This window comes from Lampris incognitus, chromosome 20, assembly GCF_029633865.1.
Source record: "Lampris incognitus isolate fLamInc1 chromosome 20, fLamInc1.hap2, whole genome shotgun sequence".
Classification (NCBI taxonomy): Eukaryota; Metazoa; Chordata; class Actinopteri; order Lampriformes; family Lampridae; genus Lampris; species Lampris incognitus.
This window is the reverse complement of record NC_079230.1, coordinates 28,958,820-28,971,404: the sequence shown is the minus strand read 5'-3', so window position 1 is coordinate 28,971,404 and position 12,585 is coordinate 28,958,820. Positions and strand designations below refer to the sequence as shown.

The 12,585-nt window shown below is 50.1% G+C and overlaps 5 non-coding genes across 5 annotated transcripts; all 5 read left to right on the top strand.

The window, feature by feature from the left end:
• Nucleotides 1–2,209: 2,209 nt before the first annotated feature.
• LOC130131119 (U1 spliceosomal RNA) lies at nucleotides 2,210–2,373 on the top strand. Its single transcript, XR_008812285.1, has one exon. It is a non-coding gene; the product is annotated as a U1 spliceosomal RNA (small nuclear RNA).
• A 2,209-nt stretch (nucleotides 2,374–4,582) lies between these two features.
• LOC130131151 (U1 spliceosomal RNA) lies at nucleotides 4,583–4,746 on the top strand. Its single transcript, XR_008812315.1, has one exon. It is a non-coding gene; the product is annotated as a U1 spliceosomal RNA (small nuclear RNA).
• A 2,209-nt stretch (nucleotides 4,747–6,955) lies between these two features.
• On the top strand, nucleotides 6,956–7,119 carry LOC130131048 (U1 spliceosomal RNA). Its single transcript, XR_008812219.1, has one exon. It is a non-coding gene; the product is annotated as a U1 spliceosomal RNA (small nuclear RNA).
• A 2,209-nt stretch (nucleotides 7,120–9,328) lies between these two features.
• On the top strand, nucleotides 9,329–9,492 carry LOC130131150 (U1 spliceosomal RNA). Its single transcript, XR_008812314.1, has one exon. It is a non-coding gene; the product is annotated as a U1 spliceosomal RNA (small nuclear RNA).
• A 2,209-nt stretch (nucleotides 9,493–11,701) lies between these two features.
• On the top strand, nucleotides 11,702–11,865 carry LOC130131148 (U1 spliceosomal RNA). The gene has a single exon (XR_008812312.1). It is a non-coding gene; the product is annotated as a U1 spliceosomal RNA (small nuclear RNA).
• Nucleotides 11,866–12,585: the final 720 nt, after the last annotated feature.

The following is a 12,585-nucleotide window of genomic DNA, read 5'->3' as shown; positions in this document are numbered from 1 at the left end:
ATTAAATGTCAAAAGAAAAACAATAAGGTTCCCGTTAAGGCAGGAAAACACAAACTTTACGACATTCGGCGTGTTAATAATCTTGCGTCCCTTAATTCATCATCGGGGTTTCGTTCCTCTTTGTCTCCCCAATTATATGGGACCAATTACCCCACTCTTCCGATCCCTCCCGGTTTCTGCTCCATCCCCTCTGCCATTGCGGGGAGGGCTGCAGACTACCACATGCCTCCTCCGACGCATGTGGAGTCGCCAGCCGCTTCGTTCCCCTGACAGTGAGGCGTTTCGCCAGGGCGACGTAGCGCGTGGCACGATCACGCTATTCCTCCAGTTCTCCCTCTCCCCCGAACAGGCGCCCCGACCGATCAGAGGAGGCGCTACTGCAGCCACCTCGACACATACTCACATCCGGCTTCACACCCGCACACACGGCCAATTGTGGCTTTAGCGACACCAATCAAGGCGGGGGTAACACGGGGATTCGGTCCGGCGACGAGTCCTAAAAGTAGATGAAGAAAACCCAATTAAACAAATGAGACAAAAATATGATACTTGCTCATTCATTTATTGAGCAAAATGATCCAATATTTCACATCTGTGAGTGGCAAAAGTAGGTGAACCTTTGCTTTCAGTATCTGGAGTGACGCCCCTTGTGAAGCAACCTGTCAACACAACTCATAAGGCCATTTTCCACCAGCGGAGCTACCCGAACCTTTTAGGGGGCCGGCAGCTTTGCTGGTGTTTCCACTAGAGGAACTACCCCTGACCGGAACTCTTACTGGGACTTTTAAGGGAGCGTCTCTAGTCCCTGCTCTGGGGTCGGTACTTCTGAGCGGCCCTGAAAACCTGCTGGGAGGGGCTCGACGCCGATTGGTTGAACGTCGGAAGCAACCAGCCTTCTACTTCGGTGTTCAACAAGCGCAATTGTATAAGCCAGCAACCAAGCTGTGTGGTAGCAAACTTAATTTCGATCAAGCGAAATGGAGAAATCAGCCGAGAAACGGACAGACGAGGAGGTGCAGGCTTTGTTGGCTGACTACGCCACCGACGAGGTTCAGCGGGGGCTCGAGTCCTCCAGGAGAAACGAGACGATTTACCTCGACATTTCCCGCCACCTGGATGGGATAATTACGTCGCGGTGAAAGCTGTCGCAAAATGCTGACGTCAACTCATGATCCCGGCGGTTCCTACGTCGCTATGGAAACACGACTCTCGACAGGGCGACTACGGGGTAGTTCCACTTGTAATTCGCGCCAGCCTGTGAGTTCGTGTAGTTGTTCCTATGGAAAATCGCTAATAGCTATAGCTAACACTTTTCCTTCAAAGGAATCATCGAAGAACAAACATCGCCGTAAACTTTGAAAACCACTCTTCTTCCTCTTGATAAGCTTTGATGCTCGTCTCATCTGGGACCTATGACTGGTACGCTCCAATCGGCTCTTTCGGCTTCCGATTAGTCTAGAGCGTTCACTCACCGTAGACTTTAGACCGATCAGGAGCCGTAACTGTGTACAGTCGAGGTAGACTTTACACTCCTCTAGAACGCCTCGAGTTCAATTGAGCTTTCGCAAAGTACCTCCCCAGAACGGTGCTTGTCCAATCCGACCTTAGCAACGGTCCGTCAAGCTTTCAAACGCACAACAAAATGCTGAAACGGTGTGCCTATGGGATCTGCAGATCGGATACTAGATATGTGAAAAGTTTGGAGGGGGTGTCATTTTCTTTCCCTTCCCGAAAGCCAGAACGCAAGAAGCGCAATGTCGTCAATAGATGTCACAGTATAGCAGACCCCATGGCCAGCTTAATCTATCCAAAATCAACAAAAATACCTGTCTGCTCCAAGCTAAGCTTGCTACTAGCTATTATTGATAGCTAATGTATTACTACTGTTACTTTTAACCACACAATGCGCTGATTTCTTCCTTCATGTTTTGGTGTTTTCCGGCTACTTCCTGGATAGTTCTGAAAGGCTTGACGGTCATAGCAACGGTAACTGACTTTGCGAAAGGTCAATTCCCCAAATGTTATAGACTCTGGACTGCATCATTTCCGGTAGTGGGGGACTGCGTTCGCGCTCTCCCCCGTTTACATGTTAAAAGAAACAAACCTTGATTTCTGTGAGGACAAAGCAGTCGCTTTACTTGATGCCGTGGCACCGTCATACAGATAGATGTGTGTCAGAATCAGCTCCTCTGTGCGATGGCTGGGGTTCATACTTACCTGGCAGGGGAGACACCATGATCAAGAAGATGGTTCACCCACGGCGAGGCTTGACCATTGCACTCCGGTTGTGCTGACCTGTGCGAATTCCCCGAACGTGGGAATCTCGACTGCATAATTTCTGATAGTGGGGGACTGCGTTCGCGCTCTCCCCTGATTAAATGTCAAAAGAAAAACAATATGGTTCCCCTTAAGGCAGGAAAACACAAACTTTACGACATTCGGCGTGTTAATGATCTTGCGTCCCTTAATTCATCATCGGGGTTTCGTTCCTCTTTGTCTCCCCAATTATATGGGACCAATTACCCCACTCTTCCGATCCCTCCCGGTTTCTGCTCCATCCCCTCTGCCATTGCGGGGAGGGCTGCAGACTACCACATGCCTCCTCCGACGCATGTGGAGTCGCCAGCCGCTTCGTTCCCCTGACAGTGAGGCGTTTCGCCAGGGCGACGTAGCGCGTGGCAGGATCACGCTATTCCTCCAGTTCTCCCTCTCCCCCGAACAGGCGCCCCGACCGATCAGAGGAGGCGCTACTGCAGCCACCTCGACACATACTCACATCCGGCTTCACACCCGCACACACGGCCAATTGTGGCTTTAGCGACACCAATCAAGGCGGGGGTAACACGGGGATTCGGTCCGGCGACGAGTCCTAAAAGTAGATGAAGAAAACCCAATTAAACAAATGAGACAAAAATATGATACTTGCTCATTCATTTATTGAGCAAAATGATCCAATATTTCACATCTGTGAGTGGCAAAAGTAGGTGAACCTTTGCTTTCAGTATCTGGAGTGACGCCCCTTGTGAAGTAACCTGTCAACACAACTCATAAGGCCATTTTCCACCAGCGGAGCTACCCGAACCTTTTAGGGGGCCGGCAGCTTTGCTGGTGTTTCCACTAGAGGAACTACCCCTGACCGGAACTCTTACTGGGACTTTTAAGGGAGCGTCTCTAGTCCCTGCTCTGGGGTCGGTACTTCTGAGCGGCCCTGAAAACCTGCTGGGAGGGGCTCGACGCCGATTGGTTGAACGTCGGAAGCAACCAGCCTTCTACTTCGGTGTTCAACAAGCGCAATTGTATAAGCCAGCAACCAAGCTGTGTGGTAGCAAACTTAATTTCGATCAAGCGAAATGGAGAAATCAGCCGAGAAACGGACAGACGAGGAGGTGCAGGCTTTGTTGGCTGACTACGCCACCGACGAGGTTCAGCGGGGGCTCGAGTCCTCCAGGAGAAACGAGACGATTTACCTCGACATTTCCCGCCACCTGGATGGGATAATTACGTCGCGGTGAAAGTTGTCGCAAAATGTTGACGTCAACTCATGATCCCGGCGGTTCCTACGTCGCTATGGAAACACGACTCTCGACAGGGCGACTACGGGGTAGTTCCACTTGTAATTCGCGCCAGCCTGTGAGTTCGTGTAGTTGTTCCTATGGAAAATCGCTAATAGCTATAGCTAACACCTTTCCTTCAAACGAATCATCGAAGAACAAACATCGCCGTAAACTTTGAAAACCACTCTTCTCCCTCTTGATAAGCTTTGATGCTCGTCTCATATGGGACCTATGACTGGTACGCTCCAATCGGCTCTTTCGGCTTCCGATTAGTCTAGAGCGTTCACTCACCGTAGACTTTTGACCGATCAGGAGCCGTAACTGTGTACAGTCGAGGTAGACTTTACACTCCTCTAGAACGCCTCGAGTTCAATTGAGCTTTCGCAAAGTACCTCCCCAGAACGGTGCTTGTCCAATCCGACCTTAGCAACGGTCCGTCAAGCTTTCAAACGCACAACAAAATGCTGAAACGGTGTGCCTATGGGATCTGCAGATCGGATACTAGACATGTGAAAAGTTTGGAGGGGGTGTCATTTTCTTTCCCTTCCCGAAAGCCAGAACGCAAGAAGCGCAATGTCGTCAATAGATGTCACAGTATAGCAGACCCCATGGCCAGCTTAATCCATCCAAAATCAACAAAAATACCTGTCTGCTCCAAGCTAAGCTTGCTACTAGCTATTATTGATAGCTAATGTATTACTACTGTTACTTTTAACCACACAATGCGCTGATTTCTTCCTTCATGTTTTGGTGTTTTCCGGCTACTTCCTGGATAGTTCTGAAAGGCTTGACGGTCATAGCAACGGTAACTGACTTTGCGAAAGGTCAATTCCCCAAATGTTATAGACTCTGGACTGCATCATTTCCGGTAGTGGGGGACTGCGTTCGCGCTCTCCCCCGTTTACATGTTAAAAGAAACAAACCTTGATTTCTGTGAGGACAAAGCAGTCGCTTTACTTGATGCCGTGGCACCGTCATACAGATAGATGTGTGTCAGAATCAGCTCCTCTGTGCGATGGCTGGGGTTCATACTTACCTGGCAGGGAAGACACCATGATCAAGAAGGTGGTTCACCCACGGCGAGGCTTGACCATTGCACTCCGGTTGTGCTGACCTGTGCGAATTCCCCAAACGTGGGAATCTCGACTGCATAATTTCTGGTAGTGGGGGACTGCGTTCGCGCTCTCCCCTGATTAAATGTCAAAAGAAAAACAATATGGTTCCCGTTAAGGCAGGAAAACACAAACTTTACGACATTCGGCGTGTTAATGATCTTGCGTCCCTTAATTCATCATCGGGGTTTCGTTCCTCTTTGTCTCCCCAATTATATGGGACCAATTACCCCACTCTTCCGATCCCTCCCGGTTTCTGCTCCATCCCCTCTGCCATTGCGGGGAGGGCTGCAGACTACCACATGCCTCCTCCGACGCATGTGGAGTCGCCAGCCGCTTCGTTCCCCTGACAGTGAGGCGTTTCGCCAGGGCGACGTAGCGCGTGGCAGGATCACGCTATTCCTCCAGTTCTCCCTCTCCCCCGAACAGGCGCCCCGACCGATCAGAGGAGGCGCTACTGCAGCCACCTCGACACATACTCACATCCGGCTTCACACCCGCACACACGGCCAATTGTGGCTTTAGCGACACCAATCAAGGCGGGGGTAACACGGGGATTCGGTCCGGCGACGAGTCCTAAAAGTAGATGAAGAAAACCCAATTAAACAAATGAGACAAAAATATGATACTTGCTCATTCATTTATTGAGCAAAATGATCCAATATTTCACATCTGTGAGTGGCAAAAGTAGGTGAACCTTTGCTTTCAGTATCTGGAGTGACGCCCCTTGTGAAGCAACCTGTCAACACAACTCATAAGGCCATTTTCCACCAGCGGAACTACCCGAACCTTTTAGGGGGCCGGCAGCTTTGCTGGTGTTTCCACTAGAGGAACTACCCCTGACCGGAACTCTTACTGGGACTTTTAAGGGAGCGTCTCTAGTCCCTGCTCTGGGGTCGGTACTTCTGAGCGGCCCTGAAAACCTGCTGGGAGGGGCTCGACGCCGATTGGTTGAACGTCGGAAGCAACCAGCCTTCTACTTCGGTGTTCAACAAGCGCAATTGTATAAGCCAGCAACCAAGCTGTGTGGTAGCAAACTTAATTTCGATCAAGCGAAATGGAGAAATCAGCCGAGAAACGGACAGACGAGGAGGTGCAGGCTTTGTTGGCTGACTACGCCACCGACGAGGTTCAGCGGGGGCTCGAGTCCTCCAGGAGAAACGAGACGATTTACCTCGACATTTCCCGCCACCTGGATGGGATAATTACGTCGCGGTGAAAGCTGTCGCAAAATGCTGACGTCAACTCATGATCCCGGCGGTTCCTACGTCGCTATGGAAACACGACTCTCGACAGGGCGACTACGGGGTAGTTCCACTTGTAATTCGCGCCAGCCTGTGAGTTCGTGTAGTTGTTCCTATGGAAAATCGCTAATAGCTATAGCTAACACTTTTCCTTCAAAGGAATCATCGAAGAACAAACATCGCCGTAAACTTTGAAAACCACTCTTCTTCCTCTTGATAAGCTTTGATGCTCGTCTCATCTGGGACCTATGACTGGTACGCTCCAATCGGCTCTTTCGGCTTCCGATTAGTCTAGAGCGTTCACTCACCGTAGACTTTAGACCGATCAGGAGCCGTAACTGTGTACAGTCGAGGTAGACTTTACACTCCTCTAGAACGCCTCGAGTTCAATTGAGCTTTCGCAAAGTACCTCCCCAGAACGGTGCTTGTCCAATCCGACCTTAGCAACGGTCCGTCAAGCTTTCAAACACACAACAAAATGCTGAAACGGTGTGCCTATGGGATCTGCAGATCGGATACTAGATATGTGAAAAGTTTGGAGGGGGTGTCATTTTCTTTCCCTTCCCGAAACCCAGAACGCAAGAAGCGCAATGTCGTCAATAGATGTCACAGTATAGCAGACCCCATGGCCAGCTTAATCCATCCAAAATCAACAAAAATACCTGTCTGCTCCAAGCTAAGCTTGCTACTAGCTATTATTGATAGCTAATGTATTACTACTGTTACTTTTAACCACACAATGCGCTGATTTCTTCCTTCATGTTTTGGTGTTTTCCGGCTACTTCCTGGATAGTTCTGAAAGGCTTGACGGTCATAGCAACGGTAACTGACTTTGCGAAAGGTCAATTCCCCAAATGTTATAGACTCTGGACTGCATCATTTCCGGTAGTGGGGGACTGCGTTCGCGCTCTCCCCCGTTTACATGTTAAAAGAAACAAACCTTGATTTCTGTGAGGACAAAGCAGTCGCTTTACTTGATGCCGTGGCACCGTCATACAGATAGATGTGTGTCAGAATCAGATCCTCTGTGCGATGGCTGGGGTTCATACTTACCTGGCAGGGGAGACACCATGATCAAGAAGGTGGTTCACCCACGGCGAGGCTTGACCATTGCACTCCGGTTGTGCTGACCTGTGCGAATTCCCCAAACGTGGGAATCTCGACTGCATAATTTCTGGTAGTGGGGGACTGCGTTCGCGCTCTCCCCTGATTAAATGTCAAAAGAAAAACAATATGGTTCCCGTTAAGGCAGGAAAACACAAACTTTACGACATTCGGCGTGTTAATGATCTTGCGTCCCTTAATTCATCATCGGGGTTTCGTTCCTCTTTGTCTCCCCAATTATATGGGACCAATTACCCCACTCTTCCGATCCCTCCCGGTTTCTGCTCCATCCCCTCTGCCATTGCGGGGAGGGCTGCAGACTACCACATGCCTCCTCCGACGCATGTGGAGTCGCCAGCCGCTTCGTTCCCCTGACAGTGAGGCGTTTCGCCAGGGCGACGTAGCGCGTGGCAGGATCACGCTATTCCTCCAGTTCTCCCTCTCCCCCGAACAGGCGCCCCGACCGATCAGAGGAGGCGCTACTGCAGCCACCTCGACACATACTCACATCCGGCTTCACACCCGCACACACGGCCAATTGTGGCTTTAGCGACACCAATCAAGGCGGGCGTAACACGGGGATTCGGTCCGGCGACGAGTCCTAAAAGTAGATGAAGAAAACCCAATTAAACAAATGAGACAAAAATATGATACTTGCTCATTCATTTATTGAGCAAAATGATCCAATATTTCACATCTGTGAGTGGCAAAAGTAGGTGAACCTTTGCTTTCAGTATCTGGAGTGACGCCCCTTGTGAAGCAACCTGTCAACACAACTCATAAGGCCATTTTCCACCAGCGGAGCTACCCGAACCTTTTAGGGGGCCGGCAGCTTTGCTGGTGTTTCCACTAGAGGAACTACCCCTGACCGGAACTCTTACTGGGACTTTTAAGGGAGCGTCTCTAGTCCCTGCTCTGGGGTCGGTACTTCTGAGCGGCCCTGAAAACCTGCTGGGAGGGGCTCGACGCCGATTGGTTGAACGTCGGAAGCAACCAGCCTTCTACTTCGGTGTTCAACAAGCGCAATTGTATAAGCCAGCAACCAAGCTGTGTGGTAGCAAACTTAATTTCGATCAAGCGAAATGGAGAAATCAGCCGAGAAACGGACAGACGAGGAGGTGCAGGCTTTGTTGGCTGACTACGCCACCGACGAGGTTCAGCGGGGGCTCGAGTCCTCCAGGAGAAACGAGACGATTTACCTCGACATTTCCCGCCACCTGGATGGGATAATTACGTCGCGGTGAAAGCTGTCGCAAAATGTTGACGTCAACTCATGATCCCGGCGGTTCCTACGTCGCTATGGAAACACGACTCTCGACAGGGCGCCTACGGGGTAGTTCCACTTGTAATTCGCGCCAGCCTGTGAGTTCGTGTAGTTGTTCCTATGGAAAATCGCTAATAGCTATAGCTAACACCTTTCCTTCAAACGAATCATCGAAGAACAAACATCGCCGTAAACTTTGAAAACCACTCTTCTCCCTCTTGATAAGCTTTGATGCTCGTCTCATATGGGACCTATGACTGGTACGCTCCAATCGGCTCTTTCGGCTTCCGATTAGTCTAGAGCGTTCACTCACCGTAGACTTTAGACCGATCAGGAGCCGTAACTGTGTACAGTCGAGGTAGACTTTACACTCCTCTAGAACGCCTCGAGTTCAATTGAGCTTTCGCAAAGTACCTCCCCAGAACGGTGCTTGTCCAATCCGACCTTAGCAACGGTCCGTCAAGCTTTCAAACGCACAACAAAATGCTGAAACGGTGTGCCTATGGGATCTGCAGATCGGATACTAGATATGTGAAAAGTTTGGAGGGGGTGTCATTTTCTTTCCCTTCCCGAAACCCAGAACGCAAGAAGCGCAATGTCGTCAATAGATGTCACAGTATAGCAGACCCCATGGCCAGCTTAATCCATCCAAAATCAACAAAAATACCTGTCTGCTCCAAGCTAAGCTTGCTACTAGCTATTATTGATAGCTAATGTATTACTACTGTTACTTTTAACCACACAATGCGCTGATTTCTTCCTTCATGTTTTGGTGTTTTCCGGCTACTTCCTGGATAGTTCTGAAAGGCTTGACGGTCATAGCAACGGTAACTGACTTTGCGAAAGGTCAATTCCCCAAATGTTATAGACTCTGGACTGCATCATTTCCGGTAGTGGGGGACTGCGTTCGCGCTCTCCCCCGTTTACATGTTAAAAGAAACAAACCTTGATTTCTGTGAGGACAAAGCAGTCGCTTTACTTGATGCCGTGGCACCGTCATACAGATAGATGTGTGTCAGAATCAGATCCTCTGTGCGATGGCTGGGGTTCATACTTACCTGGCAGGGAAGACACCATGATCAAGAAGGTGGTTCACCCACGGCGAGGCTTGACCATTGCACTCCGGTTGTGCTGACCTGTGCGAATTCCCCAAACGTGGGAATCTCGACTGCATAATTTCTGGTAGTGGGGGACTGCGTTCGCGCTCTCCCCTGATTAAACGTCAAAAGAAAAACAATATGGTTCCCGTTAAGGCAGGAAAACACAAACTTTACGACATTCGGCGTGTTAATGATCTTGCGTCCCTTAATTCATCATCGGGGTTTCGTTCCTCTTTGTCTCCCCAATTATATGGGACCAATTACCCCACTCTTCCGATCCCTCCCGGTTTCTGCTCCATCCCCTCTGCCATTGCGGGGAGGGCTGCAGACTACCACATGCCTCCTCCGACGCATGTGGAGTCGCCAGCCGCTTCGTTCCCCTGACAGTGAGGCGTTTCGCCAGGGCGACGTAGCGCGTGGCAGGATCACGCTATTCCTCCAGTTCTCCCTCTCCCCCGAACAGGCGCCCCGACCGATCAGAGGAGGCGCTACTGCAGCCACCTCGACACATACTCACATCCGGCTTCACACCCGCACACACGGCCAATTGTGGCTTTAGCGACACCAATCAAGGCGGGCGTAACACGGGGATTCGGTCCGGCGACGAGTCCTAAAAGTAGATGAAGAAAACCCAATTAAACAAATGAGACAAAAATATGATACTTGCTCATTCATTTATTGAGCAAAATGATCCAATATTTCACATCTGTGAGTGGCAAAAGTAGGTGAACCTTTGCTTTCAGTATCTGGAGTGACGCCCCTTGTGAAGCAACCTGTCAACACAACTCATAAGGCCATTTTCCACCAGCGGAGCTACCCGAACCTTTTAGGGGGCCGGCAGCTTTGCTGGTGTTTCCACTAGAGGAACTACCCCTGACCGGAACTCTTACTGGGACTTTTAAGGGAGCGTCTCTAGTCCCTGCTCTGGGGTCGGTACTTCTGAGCGGCCCTGAAAACCTGCTGGGAGGGGCTCGACGCCGATTGGTTGAACGTCGGAAGCAACCAGCCTTCTACTTCGGTGTTCAACAAGCGCAATTGTATAAGCCAGCAACCAAGCTGTGTGGTAGCAAACTTAATTTCGATCAAGCGAAATGGAGAAATCAGCCGAGAAACGGACAGACGAGGAGGTGCAGGCTTTGTTGGCTGACTACGCCACCGACGAGGTTCAGCGGGGGCTCGAGTCCTCCAGGAGAAACGAGACGATTTACCTCGACATTTCCCGCCACCTGGATGGGATAATTACGTCGCGGTGAAAGCTGTCGCAAAATGTTGACGTCAACTCATGATCCCGGCGGTTCCTACGTCGCTATGGAAACACGACTCTCGACAGGGCGCCTACGGGGTAGTTCCACTTGTAATTCGCGCCAGCCTGTGAGTTCGTGTAGTTGTTCCTATGGAAAATCGCTAATAGCTATAGCTAACACCTTTCCTTCAAACGAATCATCGAAGAACAAACATCGCCGTAAACTTTGAAAACCACTCTTCTCCCTCTTGATAAGCTTTGATGCTCGTCTCATATGGGACCTATGACTGGTACGCTCCAATCGGCTCTTTCGGCTTCCGATTAGTCTAGAGCGTTCACTCACCGTAGACTTTAGACCGATCAGGAGCCGTAACTGTGTACAGTCGAGGTAGACTTTACACTCCTCTAGAACGCCTCGAGTTCAATTGAGCTTTCGCAAAGTACCTCCCCAGAACGGTGCTTGTCCAATCCGACCTTAGCAACGGTCCGTCAAGCTTTCAAACACACAACAAAATGCTGAAACGGTGTGCCTATGGGATCTGCAGATCGGATACTAGATATGTGAAAAGTTTGGAGGGGGTGTCATTTTCTTTCCCTTCCCGAAACCCAGAACGCAAGAAGCGCAATGTCGTCAATAGATGTCACAGTATAGCAGACCCCATGGCCAGCTTAATCCATCCAAAATCAACAAAAATACCTGTCTGCTCCAAGCTAAGCTTGCTACTAGCTATTATTGATAGCTAATGTATTACTACTGTTACTTTTAACCACACAATGCGCTGATTTCTTCCTTCATGTTTTGGTGTTTTCCGGCTACTTCCTGGATAGTTCTGAAAGGCTTGACGGTCATAGCAACGGTAACTGACTTTGCGAAAGGTCAATTCCCCAAATGTTATAGACTCTGGACTGCATCATTTCCGGTAGTGGGGGACTGCGTTCGCGCTCTCCCCCGTTTACATGTTAAAAGAAACAAACCTTGATTTCTGTGAGGACAAAGCAGTCGCTTTACTTGATGCCGTGGCACCGTCATACAGATAGATGTGTGTCAGAATCAGATCCTCTGTGCGATGGCTGGGGTTCATACTTACCTGGCAGGGGAGACACCATGATCAAGAAGGTGGTTCACCCACGGCGAGGCTTGACCATTGCACTCCGGTTGTGCTGATCTGTGCGAATTCCCCAAACGTGGGAATCTCGACTGCATAATTTCTGGTAGTGGGGGACTGCGTTCGCGCTCTTCCCTGATTAAATGTCAAAAGAAAAACAATATGGTTCCCGTTAAGGCAGGAAAACACAAACTTTACGACATTCGGCGTGTTAATGATCTTGCGTCCCTTAATTCATCATCGGGGTTTCGTTCCTCTTTGTCTCCCCAATTATATGGGACCAATTACCCCACTCTTCCGATCCCTCCCGGTTTCTGCTCCATCCCCTCTGCCATTGCGGGGAGGGCTGCAGACTACCACATGCCTCCTCCGACGCATGTGGAGTCGCCAGCCGCTTCGTTCCCCTGACAGTGAGGCGTTTCGCCAGGGCGACGTAGCGCGTGGCAGGATCACGCTATTCCTCCAGTTCTCCCTCTCCCCCGAACAGGCGCCCCGACCGATCAGAGGAGGCGCTACTGCAGCCACCTCGACACATACTCACATCCGGCTTCACACCCGCACACACGGCCAATTGTGGCTTTAGCGACACCAATCAAGGCGGGCGTAACACGGGGATTCGGTCCGGCGACGAGTCCTAAAAGTAGATGAAGAAAACCCAATTAAACAAATGAGACAAAAATATGATACTTGCTCATTCATTTATTGAGCAAAATGATCCAATATTTCACATCTGTGAGTGGCAAAAGTAGGTGAACCTTTGCTTTCAGTATCTGGAGTGACGCCCCTTGTGAAGCAACCTGTCAACACAACTCATAAGGCCATTTTCCACCAGCGGAGCTACCCGAACCTTTTAGGGGG